This window comes from Erinaceus europaeus, chromosome 2 (assembly GCF_950295315.1).
Source record: "Erinaceus europaeus chromosome 2, mEriEur2.1, whole genome shotgun sequence".
In the NCBI taxonomy this organism is placed as follows: Eukaryota; Metazoa; Chordata; class Mammalia; order Eulipotyphla; family Erinaceidae; genus Erinaceus; species Erinaceus europaeus.
The window spans coordinates 105,479,177-105,500,613 of record NC_080163.1 but is presented as its reverse complement, the minus strand read 5'-3'; the positions used below and the strand labels follow the sequence as shown (position 1 = coordinate 105,500,613).

General features: G+C 38.6%; 1 protein-coding gene across 1 annotated transcript in view; it reads right to left on the bottom strand.

Moving 5' to 3' along the window:
* Positions 1 to 21,437, bottom strand: part of TENM3 (teneurin transmembrane protein 3) — a 1,349,345-nt gene that overhangs the window by 875,278 nt on the left and 452,630 nt on the right. The window contains exon 3 of the mRNA XM_060184664.1: positions 16,615 to 16,693. The gene's annotated coding sequence lies outside the window, so the exon portion shown is untranslated. The remainder of the gene's footprint in view (positions 1 to 16,614; positions 16,694 to 21,437) is intronic.

Below are 21,437 nucleotides of genomic sequence, written 5' to 3'. Positions count from 1 at the left end.
ATGCTACCTCTCCTACTCTGAATACTTTCTTTAAAAAACGCGGCACTGATCTTCCTCCTTTTAATCTCAAGGACATATAGTGGACCTCTGCTGTATCATAGATCACTAGATTTTGTGTGTTTTGTAATGATTTATTTCTCTTAACAGACTAAGTTCTTTGGTGATTCACTCCTCCCACCTGTCTCCCACTCTTCATTTTTTGCATCCCCCTAAAACCAGCACAATGCTACACAGAACTAAGATTAATGAGTTAGAAATATCTACCCTTGTCTTTAAGGGCTCCATTTCTTTGCTAAGCTAATTTTCTCTAAAGCAGGCCAGACAAAACCTGCACTTTAATGATGTTTAATCGTTTTTGGCTTGAAAAGACTAATATTAAGATCCACATTATTCTTGTTACTTGTATACAGTACCTCTTATGAGATATTTATATATAACCATAGATCTTACATACATATATAAAAACAAACACATTCAAACTATATCATGGTCATCTATTACTGACACAACTTATCCCCCCCCCCCTTTCCTCTTATGTAGTAATCAGAATGTTCTTTGAGTGCCACTTTACCTTGATTTTAAATATGGTATTTATCATGACATTGCAACCTTGAAAACCCACCAAGAGCAGGCATATGGCTTACACAAGGGAGAGGCCTTCTGTGCTAGTGCTTTGCATGCTGAACTCCCCTGCTTATTTTAATAGGTTGTGTTCAAGAGAGAGTGGAGGACATAGAAGGTGAATCTGGAAAGGTACCTGGGCAGGAAGAATAACTGAAGTGTTTTCTCTACCCATCTCTCACAGTCCCTTCCCAGGATAGAGGAAAGGAACACTTTAAACTGGCTACCCACTCTATTCTGGTAGGTCTTGAGGTCAAAATCTGATACAGAAGAGGGAGTATTGACCCAGGATTTTCTTTGCACATCTCATTCTTCGAATAAAGGCCTCTTGCACTTTGTATAAATCGACCCTAAGATCATGTTCACACCAAAGGACTTTTGTTCACGAAGTCTCTCAGTGGTAAGTAATTGAACAGAAAGAGAGAGAAAGAGAGAGAGAGAGAGAGAGAGAGAGAGAGAGAGGATGGTAAGGAGATCTAAAGCTGGACACATAGATATGCACAGAAACCAGCACGCAAATTGCCAGTACCCATTGCAGACACTCTCCTTGAGCAATTCTGAGAAATACTGGTGATGGCTGACTCCCCCATGTTATGTAGGTCAGAAGGACATGAGAACCCAGCTATAAAAAAATCACAGCAAAATATACCCTCAATTGGTCCTAAGGAGTTATATAAAGCTCCTCTAATTGACCACATCAGAGGAAGGTTTGAACTTCTTGCATGAAAACAACTTACCATTCCTGGTGATAACACCATTCACAATAAGGTTTTACTCTAAGTGTTCAAGAATAATAGAAACAGCATTTTTAAATAAATGTGTTGCGACACGCAGGCAGTATTTTCAAAAGCATCACCTGCTCCCCTCTCAGAAAGCTAGGTTGCTGCTCTGCTGGAAAAGTCAGATTGGCTCTCATCAATTTTTTTTTTCAATAAACAGTGTCTGAGAGGGATTTCTTTGGGCACTTGAATGATACATGTGTACAAAGAAAAAGATTTCTTTCATAGAGACACACAAAAAAATATCTTTTGCCCTGAACAGGCTATTCAACTGAACTCACCTTTATTAATTCAACTGAGTTTTATTATGTTCACAAGTTGAATTTTTTGATATCCACCCTTCTAAAATTTTTCTGTAATGGAGCAATTTGTCACTATTAGTCTCAACTTGAGGTGACAAATCAATAAGGAGGATAATTATTTAGTGATATCTTTGTATTTGGATCAAGTAAATACCACAAGATTTGTGAATAAGGGCATATTCTCAGGGGCATAAGAGGAAAAAGACGAAAAATAGAGATCTATAAAAATCAACATTTTACTTAAACTCATAGCTATACTTGTAATAGTAATTAAGAACTACTTTCTTTTTTAAAGTTTTTATAATTTATTTATTTATTGGACAGAGACAGAGAAATTGAGAGGCCAGGGGGAGATAGAGAGGGTGAAAAATAGAGAGACATCTGCAGCCTTCTTCACTGCTCATGAATCTTCCCCACTGCAGGTAGGGACTAGGGGCTTGCACCGGATCCTTGAGCACTGTAATGTGTGTGCTCAACCAGGTGTACCACAACCTGGCCCCTAAAAACCGCTTTCTTATTAGGTATGTTTTGGTGTCCTGTAGGGTAATTGTAATGCAAATGTGTGTAAGCTGTCTTATCTCAGTAAACCATTTTCTGACTCTAGCAGAATTCAACTCACTTTTGAGACTATCTACCCATCTTAATGTTAGATTACATAGATTTAGGATTCTGTCCCCTAACATCATCTCCACTACAAAGACAAGTCAGAAGCTTAGACTGTTAACCTATGCTGCTACTTCTCTTCTTCTTCCTCTTCCTCTTCCCTTTCCCTTACCCCTTTCCCTTTTCCTTCTTCTTCTTAACTTTATCAGTGATTTAATTATGATCAACAAGACTGTGGTACAATTTCCATACAGTTCCCATCACTAGAGTTTCTCTGATATCTGATTACTGTAAAAAATGGCGACTAATTCCTAGCACTGCAAAAACGGTATCATCTGTTTTCCATCTACACCATGCCTCGGCCTCGCGTGAGCTTAATGTGCAGCTTGGCGACACGAGAATCCGGCATGAAGCCCAGCCAGTCTATCTTGGCGTTACTCTCGATCGCACTCTGTCATTTCACGAACATCTCATAAAAACTGCAGCAAAGGTGGTCGCGAGGAATCACATCATTGCAAGACTGGCCAGCTCCTCATGGGGTGTGAGCGCTTCCACACTACGATCATCTCTGGCATTATGCTATTCCACTGCAGAATACTGTGCCTCAGTATGGTTCCGTAGCCCCCGTGTCCACTTGGTCAATTCCAAATTATATTCCTCCATGAGGATAATTTCTGGTACCATCCGTTCCACCCCGGTTCCATGGCTGCCAGTTCTTAGCAACATCGCCCCGCCAGATATTCGTCGGGATGCGGCATCATCTAAGTTCATTTCCCACGTCTACGCTCGACCGGACGTGCCAATATACGCGGATATCTTCGCCCACCCTGTCCAACGCTTGACGTCTCATCACCCAATCTGGTCCCCTATGCCTACACTGAACTTCTCTGTTCCAGACTCTTGGAAACAGAGTTGGCAGTCAGCTGAGGTAAAGAACAAACACCTCATCACAGACCCCTGCAAGCGTCAACCCGGCTTTGACCTAGCACGTTATGATTGGGCCCTCCTCAATTGCTATCGAACAGGCCATGGCCGGTGCGCCACTTTGTTCCATCGCTGGGGAGCCAGAGATGACCCGAACTGCCCCTGCGGCTCCAGACAGACTATGACCCACATAGTCAACGACTGCCACCTCTCCAGATTCAAAAGGAGGTCTCGAAACTTTACATCAGGCTCAACCTGATGCTGTTGACTGGCTACGGAAGAAGGGCAAACGCTAGAAGAAGAACTAGAGTTTCATATACCCTTCCCTCCATTGGAAGGGTCCCTAGTCTTTATCTGTATGCAAGTTTGGACCAAAGATCTTTATGGGGTGCAGGAGGTGGGAGGTCTGGCTTCTGTAATTGCTTCTCCACTGGACATGGGTGTTGCCTGTGTTTCTAAACAGCTTGTATAGATTAGAGATTGGTAAGAGGTTTTCTCTCAGATTCTAGTTAATTTACTAGAACAGCACACAGAATTTAGGGAATCAGTTTACTCTCCAGATCACCTATTTATTACAAAGGATATTACTCAGGAACAATCATTTGAAAGAGATGTTTACAGCAATGTCTGGACAAAAGGCATGGAGCTTTCATGCCCTTTCCAGGGCTACCAATCTCTCCAAACATCCACACGTTCAGGAAACCAGTAGATGGACAAAGCCTCTCCTCTTGGGTTTTTATGGAGGTCTCATTATATAGGCATCTGAGATTAAACAGTTAACACTTAGTATATGAATTCAACCTATAACCTCTCAGGACTGAAAATCTAACTCTTCATTTTATGTTCGACTCCCTGGGAACCAGCCTGTATTTCTTTTGGGAGTAGGGGTACTCCCCTAAAAGCTCTCAAGTTAGGGCTGGGTAGTGGCACATCTGCTAGAACATACATATGATCATGTGCAATGACATAAGTCTCAGATCCCCACCTTTGGGGAGAAGGCTTCATGACACGAGCAGTGCTGCTGGTGTCTCTTCTATTTTTCTCTATATCCTTCTCTCTGTCCCCCTCTCTATCTTCTATCAAAACAAGAAGAAGAAGAAAGAGGAGGAGGAGGAGGAGGAGGAGACAAAAAAGATGACTCTGGAGTAATGGACTTCAATAGGCACTGAGCTTCAGCTATAATCCTAGTAGCAAAGGAAAACATAAAGCAAAACAACAATAACCCCCCCCAATACTTCATTAACATAACAATAGTCGCCTTTATTAAGTTTTTGCACTTAGTAAATTCCAAGGCTTTTTAGCATCCAGGAACTGTGGCTGAAGACCAAATATATGTGAAAAATAAAGTTTGACACGTGAATGAATGAATATTTTTTGTAAGTCACGATACTTTCAGGTAGTAATTTCTACCCAATCATATTTTACCATAGTTTAATGTACATAATCATTTGAGATCTGAAATAATCAAATTTGTTCAAGAATGAACTTTGCTAGAACTGGGTGAGGGAAAGAGGAAGCAAAGTCTATGAAAATTAACTTTTTTTGTGATACCTTTCAAAATGACTATATATATTTATAAATATTGAAAAAAGGCATATTGACTTCAATTAAAATACATATTGTTTGAAAAGCTTCATTTTTAATGAAAAGAGTAAACCAAATAATATTTTAATCTACACTACTTTGTTTGTCCAGGTGTGATTACAGTCTATTAACTTTTAAGGTCATATCTGTGTCCTTAAGTATTCCACATGTGGAGATGTGAATATACTAGAACTGCTGGCTGAAATGTCAACATGTTGAAAACAGAAAATGACAAATTTAACTTCAAACTGAAAATTAAGTGCAAGTTCATATCCACACAATTTTTAGTTGGTGAGAGTTCTAATTAACAATATGATAGTCATAAGATTCAATAAATTCTTACAGAAGTGTTTTTTTTTTTCAGGAATAATCAGATGTTGAAATAGTTGATTTAGATAATACTTGAATGAAGACTCTAATCTCTTATTGTATAATTCTAGGAGCCAATGCTGAGCTATACAGACCTCTGGGTTTATTTAATACAACTTTCTAATATGGTCAGGTTCACCAAGCAAGAAGAAAAACATGTCATGAAAAACTATACCTTATAAATAATTTCATAATTGTAATAATGTTCCACTGAAAGATCTCAAAGCATCTTTCTTCTACTTAGAGTCAATCTGGAAATAATTTCATCTGTTCTATTCCTACCTTTGGGTTTCTATTTATTAAACAATGTGTTCTGTTTTATGTTACAGCCTTTCAGCCACCAAGTTGTAGATGCTACTATGATTCCATCCTGACTTCCTGGGCAGATGACCTCAACAATGTGTCTTGGAACCTCACCTCTCCAGAGCCCTGCCCCACTAGGGATAGTTAGAAATAGGTTGAGGTATGGACCAACATGACCATGTCCAAGTCCAGAGGAGAAGCAATTACAGAAGCCAGACCTTCCATCTTCCACATTCCAAAAAGGACTTTGGTCCATACTCCCAGAGTGATAAAGAATAGGGATGTTTCTAGTGAAGGGGATAGGGTATAGAGCTCTGGTGGTGGGAACCGTGTGGAATTGTGCCCTGTTATCTTACAGTCTTGTTTATCATTATTAAACTACTATTTTAAAAAAGGACTATATTGGGAGTCTGGCGGTAGCGCAGCGGGTTAACACATGTGGCACAAAGTGCAAGGACCCGTGTAAGGAGCCCAGCTCCGTGATGCAGGTCTGCAGGTGTCTTTCACTCCCTCTCTCTGTCTTCCCCTCCTCTCTCCATTTCTCTCTGTCTTATCCAAAAATGATGACATCATCATCATCAACAACAACAATAACTACAACAATAAAACAACAAGGGCAATAAAAGGGAATAAATAAAATTAAAAAAAAAAAACAAATGACCATACCATAAACCATTAACCCCATAACAAAAATAAATAAATTAGAAAATTGTTGGATTGCCTATTCCCATTTCTTCTTAAATCAAGTTGACAATTACACTCCTCCATGAATAAAGTATGATAAAAATCTATGAACATTGAAAATGCCTGCAATCTTCCCATTAGCTAGTAGGTCTTAAGGAAAGAAGTTCACAGTAGATACTTGTTGTAGAACATGCCACTCCTATGAAATAGTCACCATCATCAACAGTACCAATAGGCACAAGTTAACGAGTAATTTATATACTGGTACTTGAGTATATTAATCAAATTTTGCATTTACAAGAGTAGAAATACACTGTTATTATTACTATTTAAGAAACAAAGACACTGAGAAGTCCAGAAATATTGCTGTATTTTTAGAATTAGGAATTGACAGAATAAGAATTTGGACCTAGGGAGTCGGGTGGTATCACAGCGGGTTAAGCGCATATGGTGCAAAGCACAAAGACTAGTGTAGGGATCCCGTTCCAAGCCCCGGGCTCCCCACCTGCAGGGGAGTCGCTTCACAAGCGGTGAAGCAGGTCTGCAGGTGTCTTTCTCTCCTCTTCTCTGTCTTCCCCTCCTCTCTCCATTTTTCTCTGTGCTATCTAACAAGGGCGACATCAATAACAACAACAATAACTACAACAACAATAAAAAAACAAGGGCAACAAACAGGAAAAATAAATAAATATTAAAAAAAAAGAAAAAAAGAGTTTGGACCTAGGTGATTCAGTTCATTTCCAAGTTCCATGTTAACTTTGTCACAACAAACGGTAATGCAACTGACAATGTACTGATAAAATATTTTTACTGATTAAAAAAATAAAGACAAAAAAGGTGCCGCATATAAATAAATAAAAGCTGTCCATATGATTCCTGAAGACTTATATTGAAATAAATTCCTTTGTTAACAAACAGAAGACTTGTTTCTGTATTGATTTCATCCTGTTTTTCTTTTTCCTAATTGCTGATGACATTTTATTTATTTTTTGGTTTGTTGCACGTCAAATATTATCATTTCCACATATGATGAATATGGAAATATTTCTTTTTAAATTAATTAATTTAAAAAATATTTATTTATTCCCTTTTGTTGCTCTTGTTTTATTGTTGTAGTTATTATTGTTGTTGTTATTGATGTTTTCTTTGTTGGATAGGACAGAGAGAAATGGAGAGAGGAGGGGAAGACAGTACTGTTTCATTGCTTGTTAAGTGTGCTCTACCTGACCCTCCCACAAGTGGGAAAAGGGGGTTCGAACCCAGGTCCTTGTGCACTATCATGTGTGTGCTCAATCAGGCGCCCCAATGCCAGGCCCTATATTTTTTGTTTTTATATGGTGCCAGGAATGAGCCAAGGATCTTATGCATGCACAGTACTGCGTAAAGGCCTTCCTGTCTCAAATTATTTTGAGAGAGAGAGAGAATAAGAAGACTGGGCTGGAGAGGGAGATAGAGGGAGACACACCACTCACCACTGCACCATACCATCATCCATTCTGATGAAACTGACCATGGGGCGGGGGTTGCTTCACAAGTGGTGAAGCAGGTCTGCAGGTGTCTAACTTTCTCTCCCGCTCTTGTCTTCCCCTCCTCTCTCATTTTCTCACTGTCCTATCAACAACAACAGCTATCACAACTACAAGGACAATAAAATGGGGAAAAAAAAATGGCCTCCAGGAGCAGTGGATTCATAGTGCAAGTACTGAGCCCCGGCAATAACCCTGGAGGCAAAAAAAAAAAAAAAAAAAAAGAAAGCAGAAAGAAAAGGAAAAGAAAGGAAGAAACTGTCCATAGTGTTCCCACGTGGTAACAGGTATTGAACCTAAGACCTTACATGGTAAAACATACATTCTACCTATGGAACCATCTCCTGGGTCTCGTTGATGATAATCTGAAGGAGAACTATTTAAATGTCTTCTGTGAGTGGGACTTCATGGTGTGGAGTGGATTGGCCTTATCCTGTGACTAGGAGATTTTACAGACACATCCCATCATTTCATGTGGCACCTATTTCACAGCTTTCACTCTTGTTGCCATAGAGAAGATATGGCTTAAGATTTTAGTGACAGTAAGTTTTGGCAGTAAGTATTGGGGCAAGAGTAAACCTAGGGAGTGGGTGCAATAAGACTCACCTGGGACCTGGGAGGGTACCTGCTTTGTCATGAGTGTGGCTCAGGTTCAAGTCCCTGGAAATACTATGTGGAAGTGCTACGGCCTAGGGCAAGACTTAGTGTTATGGTTTCTCTCCCTGCCTTTTTCTCTGTCTCTGTCTTTCTCTCTGAAAAAGTTTGGTCTGCAGCAGGGATGCTGCAATAACAGAAATAAACCCACAAAATACAGAATATATCTTGATATAGGTACAACCACTGAAGGGTGTTTTACAGGATCCAGCTGTTCATTAGTGCACATCTGTCTATACAGAGACCATCACCAAGTAGCAGCTAGTGCACCATGCATAAAGATATCTGTCCTAAAACTTCACAGTCCACTTCAATGTCCAAGAGTATTTTCATTGTGTTTATTTTTTTTAAAAGGGCCTTGAACTGTCTCCAGATTTTAACTCAGGAGGGCAATGTTTTATATTTGATAGCAGATTAAATTGAAATAAAAAACTTCACAATGGTGTGTCTTTAAACATGTTTAAAAGTGAGTTTAACAATGACCTCTCAGAATTTAAGAGTTATTTCTTCCATTTAACTATCCCTGGGACAGTCCCCAACAAATCCATTTTGTCCTCTCTACCCTCACCCCTTTTTAAACTTCCTAATGGAGAGTACATTACTATCCAATTTTAATTCACTATTATAAAAGTGACCTCAAAAAAAAAGACACTTTTCTAAATGTCTTTTGTTCTTATTTCCTCATATGTTATATACCTTAACAAGAAAGCCCATTTATATTGCTGAGCTTTAAAAAGATATTTATTCATTAAAATGAGAGTGAGACAGGGAGTGCCAGAGCACTTTACTATGGGGAATTAAGTGTCAGGGGTGGATCTTGGGCTCTCAGCCATAGAAGTTCTGTTCTCTACCAACCACTGAACAAAAATCCCAGGCTCTGATTTATTGTATTTTAATTTATTTATAAAAAGGAAACAGTGACAAAACCATAGGATAAGAGCGGTATAACTCCACACAATACCCACCACCAGATCTCCGTATCCCATCCCCTCCCCCAATAGTCTCCTATTCTTTATCCCTCTGGGAGTATGGATCTAAGGTCACTGTGGGATGCAGAAGGTGGAAGGTCTGGCTTCTGTAATTGCTTCCCCACTGAACATGGGCGGAGGATTTTGTTTTAAATTGAGGTGAAGTTCTTCTTCTTCTAGCGTTTGCCCTTCTTCTGTAGCCAGTCAACAGCGTCAGGTTGAGCCTGTTGTAAAGTTTCGAGACCTCCTTTGAATCTGGAGAGGTGGCAGTCATTGAGGTGAAGTGACACCTATGCAATCAGCAAAATAATTCACCTGGATAGTACACCGGCCTTGTCACAGGTGCCCACAATCCAGGTTCAACCCAGACTAGTGGTGAATTGAAGTGTCAGTGCTATAATCTCTCCCTCTCCCTCTCCCTCTCCCTCTCCTTCTCCCTCTCCCTCTCTAGACTCTCTCTCTCCCTCTCCCTCTCTCTCTCTCTCAGCAATGATAGAAAAATAATATATACTTTTGGCTAATTGACACAGATATGTCCAGATATTATATTATACTCAGAGACCTCTTAAGAGGACACAAACATCTCCCAACTCCAGTCAGTCTGGAAACTTCAAGGTCTTCATTCATTTCTAGGTCTCAGGCCAAACAGGAGGCACTGAACTATGCCATCTGTGCCCAGGTTCAGAGATGAACTTGCCTCTTCATAAAGAAGGAATTAAGAAGCAAGTTTTTTTTTTGGGGGGGGGAGGGGGGATGGGCGGTAATGCATTGGGTTAAGCACGCCTAGTGTGGAAGAAAAAAAAAGAGGACATGTGCAAGGATCCCAGTTCAGGCTCAGGCTCCCCACCTGCAGGGGGGCTGCTTCATAAATGGTGAAGCAGGCATGGAAGTGTCTATTTGTCTCTCTTTCTCTCTATTTCCCCACCTCAATTTCTCTCTGTTCTATCCAATAAAATGGAAAAAAAAAAAGTGGCTGCTAGGAGTAGTGGATTTGAAGTGTTGGTGGCATTAGCCCCCAAATAACCTTGGAGGCAAAAAAAAAGCTTGTAAGCACCCCAGATGCCCAACCACAGATGAGTGGCTAAAAAGTTGTGCTACATATATACAACATACTACTACTCAACTTTTAAAAATGATGGAACCAACTTCTTTTCATCATCTTGGATGGATCTTGAAGAAATATGTTAAGTGAGATTAGCCAAAAAGAGAAAGATAAATACTGGCTGATTTCTGTGGAACATATGAAACAAGAAAAGGGAAACTACAATGTGAAATTTAACTAGGTGTGGTTGTGGTGCATTTCACCAAAACAAAGATCTCTAGGAGGAAGGAGTGGGAGGCACTGGAGAGAATGTTAGGATTCTGGTGCATAATGGAGGGAATCAACTTAATTTGAAGCTGAAAATGCTTTGCAGACACTTTTCATGGGGAGAAAACTATAATACTATGTATTAGCAACTGCTGGGCTAGCCTGAGGGTGTTTCTTCCCAGGTACATGCTCTCTGGGTTGGAAAAAATTCGACTGGAGCCAACCTAGGCTGCTGCTTACTCAGCGATGCTTGTGACTGAGCGGGAACACAATGCCATGCTGGTTTTATTCATCTGCATTTATATCTTTCGAGGCGGAAGTGGTAGGTCAGAAAAGGATATATGTAGGAGAGTGGGTGGAAAGAAGGAAAGCTTCCATCTAACCATTGGGAATTAAACCAATGCCCTGCAGGCAAGGTGGGTCTTCAGCTGTTGTGAAGGTTCTAACCAGTGGGGATTAAACCAATGCCTTGCAGGCAGAGTGGGTCTCAGACAAACCGATGATTATGTAAATAGACCACAGCGTTAAGCAATGCAGGGGGCCTGGTGTAATAACCAACAAGCAACTTTACTTTAAATCATCATCTCTCAAATACAACGATTAAAAGATAATCATAATGAAAATTATCATAAAGTGTCTGACAAATTTAATACTCTTTAACCTTTTCTTTGTATCAAATGCTTTGTCTATAAAATATTAAAATATCCAAAAGTGAAATCTGAAGTCAAGCATTTTTTTTTCTTTAAAAAACAAACACAGAACCACTTGCAGTCATCAAAATAGCTTATAATCTTTTGACAGTGTTAATTTATGTTTTTGTTCTCGCATCAAATCCAAATCATTCATTACTAACCAGTTAGTGATATCATTTTTTTAAAAATACTTTTTTATTGGATGGGGTTGGGTGTGGGTTAAGCACACGTGGTGCAAAGCGCAAGGACCGGCACAAGGATCCCGGTTTGAGCCCCCTGCTCCTCACCTGCAGGGGAGTTGTTTCACAGGTGGTGAAGCAGGTCTTCAGGTGTCTATCTTTCTCTCCCTTTCTCTGTCTTCCCCTCCTCTCTCCATTTCTCTCTGTCCTATCCAACAACGAACAACATCAACAATAGTAATAATAATAACCACAACGAGGCTACAACAACAAGGGCAACAAAAAGGGGAAAAAATGGCCTCCAGGAATGGTGAATTCATGGTGCAGGCACTAAGCCCAGCAATAACCCTGGAGGGAAAAAAATTTTTATTGGATAGAGACGGCTAGAAATTGAGAGGGAGGGAGAGACACAGAGGGAGAGAGACAGAGAGATACCTGCAGCCCTGTTTCACCACTTGAAAAGCTCCCCCCCACAGGTGGGGATAAAGGGCTCAGAACCTGGGACATTGTACACTGTTACAAGTGCACTCAACCAAGTGCGCCTACACCCAGCCCCGACATCAATTTTCAGCCACAGTTAAGGTTGAGTGTTATATAGATTCTTTGCTTTTCCCTTCCCCTTTTGATCGATATTGATTCAGTAGGAGAAAATTTACACTTCTTCTTCTAGCGTTTGCCCTTCTTCCGTAGCCAGTTAACAGCGTCAGGTTGAGCCTGATGTAAAGTTTCAAGACCTCCTTTGAATCTGGAGAGGTGGCAGTCGTTGACTATGTGGGTAACGCGTTTGGCAAAGGACAGCCCCTCAACATTAAATTGGAGGACCAACAGCTTGAAAGCTGTCAGGAGCTGCTTGTTGCTGGCTTTGAAAGTGACTGGGATCCATGTGGATTCAGTCGGCTAGGAAGGATCGTCAGTTTCCCCAATGAATGGGTACTCACAGGATGCACCACTAATTCTATATGATTCGAAGGCTTCGCAATTTTGTGTTTACTTTTACAAAGGTCTGGTAAAGGGTGGAGTTTACTCACTAAAAATGTTAGCCTGGGCTTATTAGTGGATTTCAATTATTTATGGTACCCCTTTTCTTCACTTTGAAAACAGACTGCATAATATTTTACACAATTTTCATTTTCTCTATCCAAGTGTTTGAATCAGTAGTAAGTATCTGTGCCTTGGAAATTGTGTGGTATGATAACATGCACTATATTTACACTAAAATCTTAATAAGATGATCTAAAAGTATACTTATTATGTCTGGCATAAATCAGAACAGCCAACTTCTAGAAATCTTGCTAGATAACATACTCCAGAGAGAATCTTAGAAAATACAGAGCTTTATGTTGACTAAAGTATTCCTAAGTTCCCTTCTTTCTGAGTTAAAAGAACCAAAGAGATATAGCCCGATACCCTACCTATTGGACCAACAATTAGTAGTTTAAAAAATGTTAAGGGACTTTTCCTTGTACTAAGATCTTTTAAATTTAATTTAAAGAATTCTAATATAAGCATTAGGTAAATTTACTTAATATTTATAATATTGAAAAAGCCATAAATATTAAATTTGTTTTTACAAATCAAGTAAGGATAATATTAAAGCAAAGGTCTCATAACTGAAGTTATTAATTTTTTTTACTTGAAATAGAAAAAAAGGATCTTGTTCAAGAAGAAAACTACAATAAACTTCAATTTTGTAAAGACAGATTTTTTTGTAGGTGTGAATCTATATGCCTAAACTATACAGTGTTGTAAATCAATGTTACAAGTCAAAAAGGCAAATTATACAGTTGCGCTGGCTGACAGGAAAAGTCTGGTGCCATGTGATAACTTCAGTTTCACCATCAAAATACATGCTTACATCTATATTTTATGTCCCACATGCGCTACTGCTGACTCCCTACATGTATATTTTAAAGGCAGTAGCCTACACGCCTAGCAGCAACTCTCTCTTACGAAAAGTCATTGTTCAGTACGTATCTCAGAGGAGCACTAAAATATTCAAGCTCATATATTAGCTATTAAAGACTAAATGGTTGTCCTAGAGAACCTCCCGGTATGACAAGAGTGCTTCTGATGACTTGACAAGAGAAAGGTTTGAAGAGACAGTACTTAAAGACAGAGGAGGCTGACATATTACAGTAGCATTATAAAGAGCTTTTTCTAAGGTGAAATACTAGAGAGTGGAAGAAGTCTCAACAGTGGGTTTCAGAGAACCAATAGTTACTTTTGTATATTGATCTATATCTTCGTAGGCGAGAACATACAGGTGATTATTTCCCCCCTTTGAGTGTGTGGCTCCCATTGGCAATAAGGAGCTGTGAACCTGATTCCCAGAATACTTCCATGATAATTTAGCCCAAACGTTGAACTTATCTGAAGTCATTTATATAACTGTACAGGTAGGTTTTTATCTTTTCAGTGTGTATTATTCATATTTGAATGAAAAGTCATGCATGTGATTTGAAGAAAATATCCGCAAAAGTAACTCTGATACATAACAGATGCAGACTATGCACTTTAAATGTATACTGCATATAAATTAAATGCACATTTCTGGGGTGTTGTTTCCATAAGCTGTATAAAAAATAGAACACATACTACAATTCTGAAAGGGGGGGGGTGTCTTTAAAGAACACTGACTAAGAAAATAAATAATAATAAATTATAGAAGTCTATTTTGTAGTTAATTGCTTTAGCTAAATAGAGGAATCTCACCATTACTTAAATTGAGATCAATGGAAGAGAGAAATTAAAAATATTAAAGATGGCATATAATACAGCCATTTTTTCCCAGAGCTTTACTTAAATTTTGATCAATTGTTCACTGAATATTAAGAATGTGAACACAAGAACTTTTATGAAATGAATGTTATATGACTTTTCTTTCAGATACCCTTAGGGGAAAAAGTAAAAGATCAGTGTCTGAAAAGGATATTAAAGGAAAACAACAGTAGTTACAGCCTTTTTATGTTAACAATTAAACTAAAATTTTAGTGTTAGAAAAAAAAATCCTTATACCATTACATTCTGTGAGCTGAGAAGCAAAATGTCTTCTGCATTTTGAGTATTGCATTTGAGTCAGCGCCAATGTAGGGAAAATACAAGCTCAGTTGATTTGGATATAAAGTTGATTCAAATCTACACACCTGAAAATGATTATTTTATCAGTGACAAAAATCATAGGAAATGCCTTTTTTAAAATGTATTTTATTTGTTCTATTTTATTTTTTATTTTTAAAATAATTTATTATTATTTTTATTTATTGAAAAGAGACAGCCAGAAATCAAGAGGGAAGGGGGTGATAGAGTGGGAGAGAGACAGAGAAACACCTGCAGCCCTGCTTCACCACTCATGAAGCTTTCCCCCTACAGGTGGGGACAGGGGCTTAAAACTGGGTCCTTGCACGAGTGCTCAACCAGGTGTGCCACCACCTGGCCCCAGGAAATGTCTTAACAGATATGCTTAAGGTCTATACTCATGAGATGATTTTTTCCCCCTTAAACACAAACAGTATGTTGTCACCAAGAAGTATGCTCAATTTATTATTATTATTATTATTACCAGAACACTGCTCAGCTCTGGTTTATGGTAGTATGGGAGTTGAACCTGAAACTCTGGAGCCTCAGGTATGAGAATCTCTTTGCATAACAATTGTGCTATCTGCTCCTGGCCCAAACAGCTATTTTCTTGTGTAAAAATACTAACCCCTCATAATTTGAAAAACCCTTTTAGCTGCAGAAGTTGTTATTTTGTGAAGAAACAAACCATCAAACAAGAGAGGCAACAAAACTCAAGAGTTCAACACATTAAGCCAAAAGGACCAGATACTGCCTGAAAGATTTGCTCTTAGAAACTGAATCTTCTAACCATACTACTGTGTACACACCTTGAGTAAGACACCCATCAGATTTTCTGTTGTAAATTCTTTTGTAGTTTCCTGGTAAAAGACACTTTTCATTTTGTGGAACCTCCTCAGAATATGGCTTTAAATGAATCTGTTCACAGGGTTCAAAAGTTTTAAATTACTAGACCATGGTTACCATTGAGAAAAACACACTGAGCTATATCAAAGAGAGAGAGAAAAAAAATAACTAGGTACAAGTTCAATTCTCTAAGGTTGCCATGTAAGTCTGCTCAGGAAGGATTAAGAACAAAATAGTTTCCAAAAGGGGAGAAACCTATATACACTTTGTAATCCATAGTGTTTGGTCTATAGTATCCTGGTAGAAAATTCTCTTGTTGGCCAGGGTAGATGGCATAATGATTATGCAAAGAGACTCTTATGCCTGAGGCTCCAAAATCTCAGGTTCAATCCCCCACACCACCATAAGGCAGAGTTGAGCAGTGCTCTGCTTAAAAACAAACAAACAAACAAACAAACAAAAAAGACTTGAGGGTTGGACTGTAGCGTAGTGGATTAAGCACGTGTGGTGAAAAACGCAAGGACCAGCATAAGGATCCCGGTTCAAGCGCCCCCCCCTCCCAGCTCCCCACCTGCAGGGGGGGTCGCTTCACAAGCGGTGAAACAGGTCTGCAGGTGTCTATCTTTCTCTCCCCCTCTCTGTCTTCCCCTCCTCTCTCCATTTCTCTCTGTCCTGTCCAACAACAACAACAGCTGTAACAACAATAACAATAAAAACCACAAGGGCAACAACAAAGGCAACAAAAATGGGAAAAATAGCTTCTATGAGCAGTGGATTCGTAGTGCTGCCACCAAGCCCCTGCGACAACCCTGGAGGCAAAAAACAAGCAAACAAACAAACAAAAACCTCTCTTGTTAAATAGAAGATATTCTATATTGCAGAATATCCTATGTGACACACACACCATATATACACACACACACACATATATATATGTATATATTATACTACAGAAAAATTTGTAATCTTTCAGAAAAATACTAGAAATATCACTACTTTAAAATTCTTATGTCATATATATATGGAATTATTTACCTAAAGTCAATCCACAGAAGTTAAAAGCATAAGTAATGTGCGAGACGAGACTGTAAACTGCAGTTTAGCAAATGTGTCTGAGCTTGTCAAAACAAACAAGTTGTATATTTTAAGAAATTTGTATCTCTCTTTCTAACACTGGATATTTCTTAGTCACTTACCTTCCTTCTTCTTTAAAGAGGACTTCTGTTCCTGCTTCCAGAGGAATTCTGTTTCAGTTTCTTTCTAAGAGCAGAAACTCTGAGAAAAAAAAAACCCAAATCAACAAATTAAATGTATAGACTGAAAGAAAACTTGATAAGTTGGTTCCAGTAAGTAACTTGAAATTTGAAACTATTTTAAAATTAAGGTATGCATTGTAACAAGGAATTATGGATGGTTTATAATAAATAGAAATTATTATTAATCATAAAAATAATTTTGGGCTACCTTAGCAATGCATTAAACTTTATTTCATCTGTCCATGAAAAGTTGTTGTGATTTTCTTCTTAGTTGTAAACTTATATAGTAGTAAAATCAAGAAATCTGTATGATTTTATTAATCTTTATGAAGACAGGATTGGTTATGAATTTTTCTAAAGCCTGCGACCTTTTGATACTGGCGGATGTTCCTCCTGTTTCCTGCCCCTGTTGCTAATTTGTTTAAAAGTAGGAGTTATTTATGTTATAATATCTTCCCTGAGTTCAGTATTACATTGAAAAGTGTGAGTTTACATAGATTTATTTCTGGTATTGTTAAAGAAAAAACAAACAAAAAACAGGAACCCTCTGTTTTTGTATTTTACTTAGTCATTTTAAACAACAATCACAGTTAACAATGAACCCATCAAGTATTATAATGTAACAGTGATTTCCGAGGGTCAAATATAATTCCAATTTTATCTCTTTCTTCTATTTTTCTCTTTCTCATCTACACTTAGAAACAAAATATAAAAAACAAGAATGAAAATCATGGAGGTTGTAAGATTGACAAAGATAAGTCAGAGATTACTTTTAGATTTTACCCATGTTGACTTGAGAAATAATCAATACAGTTCTTGGAAAAAGAGAAGTTAGAAGAAAAATCTAGCTTTTCAGCAGTTTGTTTTTTGAAGACATATTGCGGGGTCAGATCAATCAATGTGTGGTCAGTATATCAGTTGGAAACGTTGATTATGTGGTTGGAAGTCATGGACTGTGTGGGGAACTGTGAGGCTGAGGTTGAGCATGGTGTGGACCTCCTATGAAATAGGTGCCTGGTGGTACAGCCGCCCGTCACACTCCCCCACCTGAGGTTGAGCAGGTGGGGCCTCGGCCTCCAGGATTCTGTCCCCCTATCAGACTCCCTTGACCCAAAAGGGCCCCAAATTCTCTAAGCACAAAGGTTCACTTCCTTGGTCTTAAAACCAGTTAGCCTGCTTACTCAGCTACTAGAAGACCCCTCAACTCTTCCCAGTCTCCCATTCTTCTGACTATATATGGTTCAATTCCCCCTGCCCACGCTTTCTCTGTGTGCCTGCTGATAATCTCACTTCCTCATCCCCTGAGCTGGGTAGACTACCCACCCAGTGGTTACTGGAAAAACCTACACCCTTACCATATTAGGTATAAACAAACTGCTTCCCCCTACCACCCTTTAAAAACTCTGCTCGGAGGGAGTCCTGCGGTAGTGCAGCGGGTTAAGCGCACGTGGTGCAAAGCACAAGGACCAGAGGTTCCAGCCCCCGGCTTTCCACCTACAGGGGAGTGGACTCACAGGTGGTGAAGCAGGTCTGCAGGTGTTATCTTTCTCTTCCCCTCTCTGTCTTCCCCTCCTCTTTCCATTTCTCTCTGTCCTATCCAACAACGACGACATCAATAACAACAATAATAACTACAACAATAAAACAACAAGGGCAACAAAAGGGAAAATAAATAAATATTTAAAAAAACAAAAGAAAACTCTGCTCTGCTGCTCAATAAACAGACTATCCGCTGCCATAGTCTCCTGGGGTGATCTTTGGTCTCGTCTCTTGCTGCAGGTCCCAAAGGTATCCCAGCGTACCAACCCCTGTTGCCTTGGGACATATTCTGGCACCCGTCTCCAGTGGCCAATGGAACAGTCACGCCAGAGAATCTACACCCGAGATAGGCCCCCGATGAGAACCTGACAGGACTGGATTTCAAGAGGTAGGAAGAAGTTAGTTCATCTTGGAAGAAGTGGTTTCATCCAGTGTGTTGGATGAGAGTGATGGTTGAGGAAGAGCAGGAAAAACGGCAGGATTATCAGAGTGAAGAAGGAAACTAGGTTCAGCACATCATATGGTGGCCCTGCAGAGAGTTGCATTTGTTTGTTTACTTTTAACCAAAGCACTGTTCAGCTCTGGTTTATGGTGTTTCCAGGTATTGTACCTGGGAGCACAGATCTGAAAGTCTTTTGCATAACTATTTGACTATCTCTTTGGGTCTAGAAGTTAGTGTTTTGAGCAGAAATACATAAACAACAATGCCAAATACTACAGGTAGATTTAGAAGGACGTGAACTGCCTGAAGATAATAGGACTTAATTTCAGAAAAGACTTGGCACAACTGAAATTGTTATTTTTAACTGAAGAGAGTACAAAAACCAACTTAACATAGACACCTTTAAGCTTGACCTACGGGCAGAGTTGTGTAAAATATTTTTGAGGAGGTGATTTTAATTTTGCTGCTTAAGGATAATGATACTAGACATGCTAATAAAGTAAAAGTAAAGGACTAGTGTCAAGAGAAAAGTTGCTGAGATACAAAAAGAGAAGTATGGGTAGAGGTGGGTATACATGTGCGAGTAATTAAATCAAGGGTAGGTGTGAAGTTTACTAAGGAGGAAAGATATGTTGTCTGAGGCGGGAAGTTGAGAGTCATTTGACTTCAGGAACTGTGAAAGGTGTGAAGGACTGGAGAGCCTGCCTGGGAAAAATGATTATGTATTAAAAAAAATAATAATTGAACACAAAAGGCTCCACTGAGACTGGATAAAATAGGTTTAGCTTGGACTTAGTTGGCTGCTCTCATGCTTTTCTCAAGAAAATGCCCAAGTCAGTGAACAAAAAAATAAAATGGTAAGCTAATCTAATAAAAGGAAGTGTGTGTGTATGGGGTTCTTTTGGGCAAAAAAATAGAAAATAAGGGAGGTACACAAAATGGTAAAACAGCAAAGAAATGGGAGACTTTAGAGAATGGAATGAATGTTTCAATTGTTTCAGAAAATCCTCCTTCCTTCCTTCCTTCCTTTTCCCTCCCTCCCTCTTTCCTTCCTTCCTTCCTTCCTTCCTTCCTTCCTTCCTTCCTTCCTTCTTCTTGTACAGACATTTACTGAATAATTTCTTTATTTAAGACATTGTGCTAGGAACTATGAAGGGAAATGACTCAGATCAAGAATTTGTACAGATGATCAGGTCACTACTGAGCACTTTTTCCCTTGTAATTATTTGATCGGCACTCGTCATCTATTCCAGGTTCTCTCTCCATCTTTCTCCCTCTCTGTATGTTGTATATGCATGTACATAGTGCATATCTATCATATTATATATATGCTTATAGTGCTAGATACTTTATAGTTGCAAATAGCTTGTAGTATATATAATGGTGTCATTCGTGTTTGTCTTGTTTTCACATGAATTCATCTAGTCTTTCACACAGTGGGTACCTGATACTGGAATATATGTGTAATTTCATTTTAAAATCTCTATACTTCTTTAGACTGAACACTAAGTTTCTGAGAATGCTATTTGGTAGCAGCACTGTGTTGCCCAAAGAATAAACGCTATCGATAAAACCCAAATCAAGCGGGCTTTCTAAACAATCTCAGGTGGGAGGAGGAGAATTATGAGTCATTCTGAAATTGGAAATGGTTTCTTGAGCAAAGAAAAGTAATTCAATTACAGTATGTGGTAATCTATGTCCATGGATCAGTATTCTTTTATCGAAGGAAAAAAAAATCTTTTAACCAAGAAGATAGGTTTCAAGCATCTTATAGATTTTGTGCTTAAGCCACTGTGCACTGAAGAGAAAATGAAAGGTGAAGTGCATGATTTAGTGATCTGCAGGTAACTCAAGCTGCTCCTGAAAACCCAAGAATTCAAGGTGATGTTTTGGGGGCCGGGCAGTGGTGCACCCGGTCAAGTGCACATACTACTGCTATCAAGTTGGTGATTTCAGAAAGAGATACTGAATGTTTCAGAAAGCTTGCTTTGAATTCTATTCATTAAAATGTATACTTTAATTTCTTACAGCTATTAAACATGTTGAGAGCCTTGCATTAGCTTTGAATTGAAGTCTAGGCAGAACTTCAGGTTGTTACTGTGTGTACTCCGATAGCATACATGTTACAGGTGCAAAGGCGTGCCCTCTGGGTTAGGCTTCCGGCTTAGACACTAACAATGATTTACCCATAGCTTTCGTGTTATTGTTACCTTTGATTTTACTTCTTCAATTCATAAGACATCTAATTTGCAGTATCTGAGACTAAACTGTTTGTGAATGAATGAGCCTCCACTATGTCATACATCTATGCCTTAATAATGTGCATATTTGAAATGGAGATAAAATAAAATCTTCCCATGGGTTTGTTACTAGGATAAAATGAGCTAATGTTTGTAAACATTTATAATAGAAGAGTGCTAACATATTAAAATATTTTAAAATTCTACATTATAATTAAACATTTGTAAGTTAAAATAAGATACTTTATTCCTAGTAGCTAAAATCATTGGTTTTAAAGGTTTAGTACAGTGTTTTGACTGGCAACAAGATAATTTATTGGTTTATTTTTATTATTTTATTATTTGGTAATTAAAATTATGAATACAAGTCATTAAGGAATATTTGAGATCAAATGGATTTAAAATAAAACTAATCGTCCTCTAGAATAAGCTGGTCTCTCAATTAGTATAGATGTAACAAACTGCACAGGATGGAACAACAGTGTTGAAAACTGCTCATGTAAAATCAGGTAAAAGAGAAACAGTATAATGATAGTTTTGTC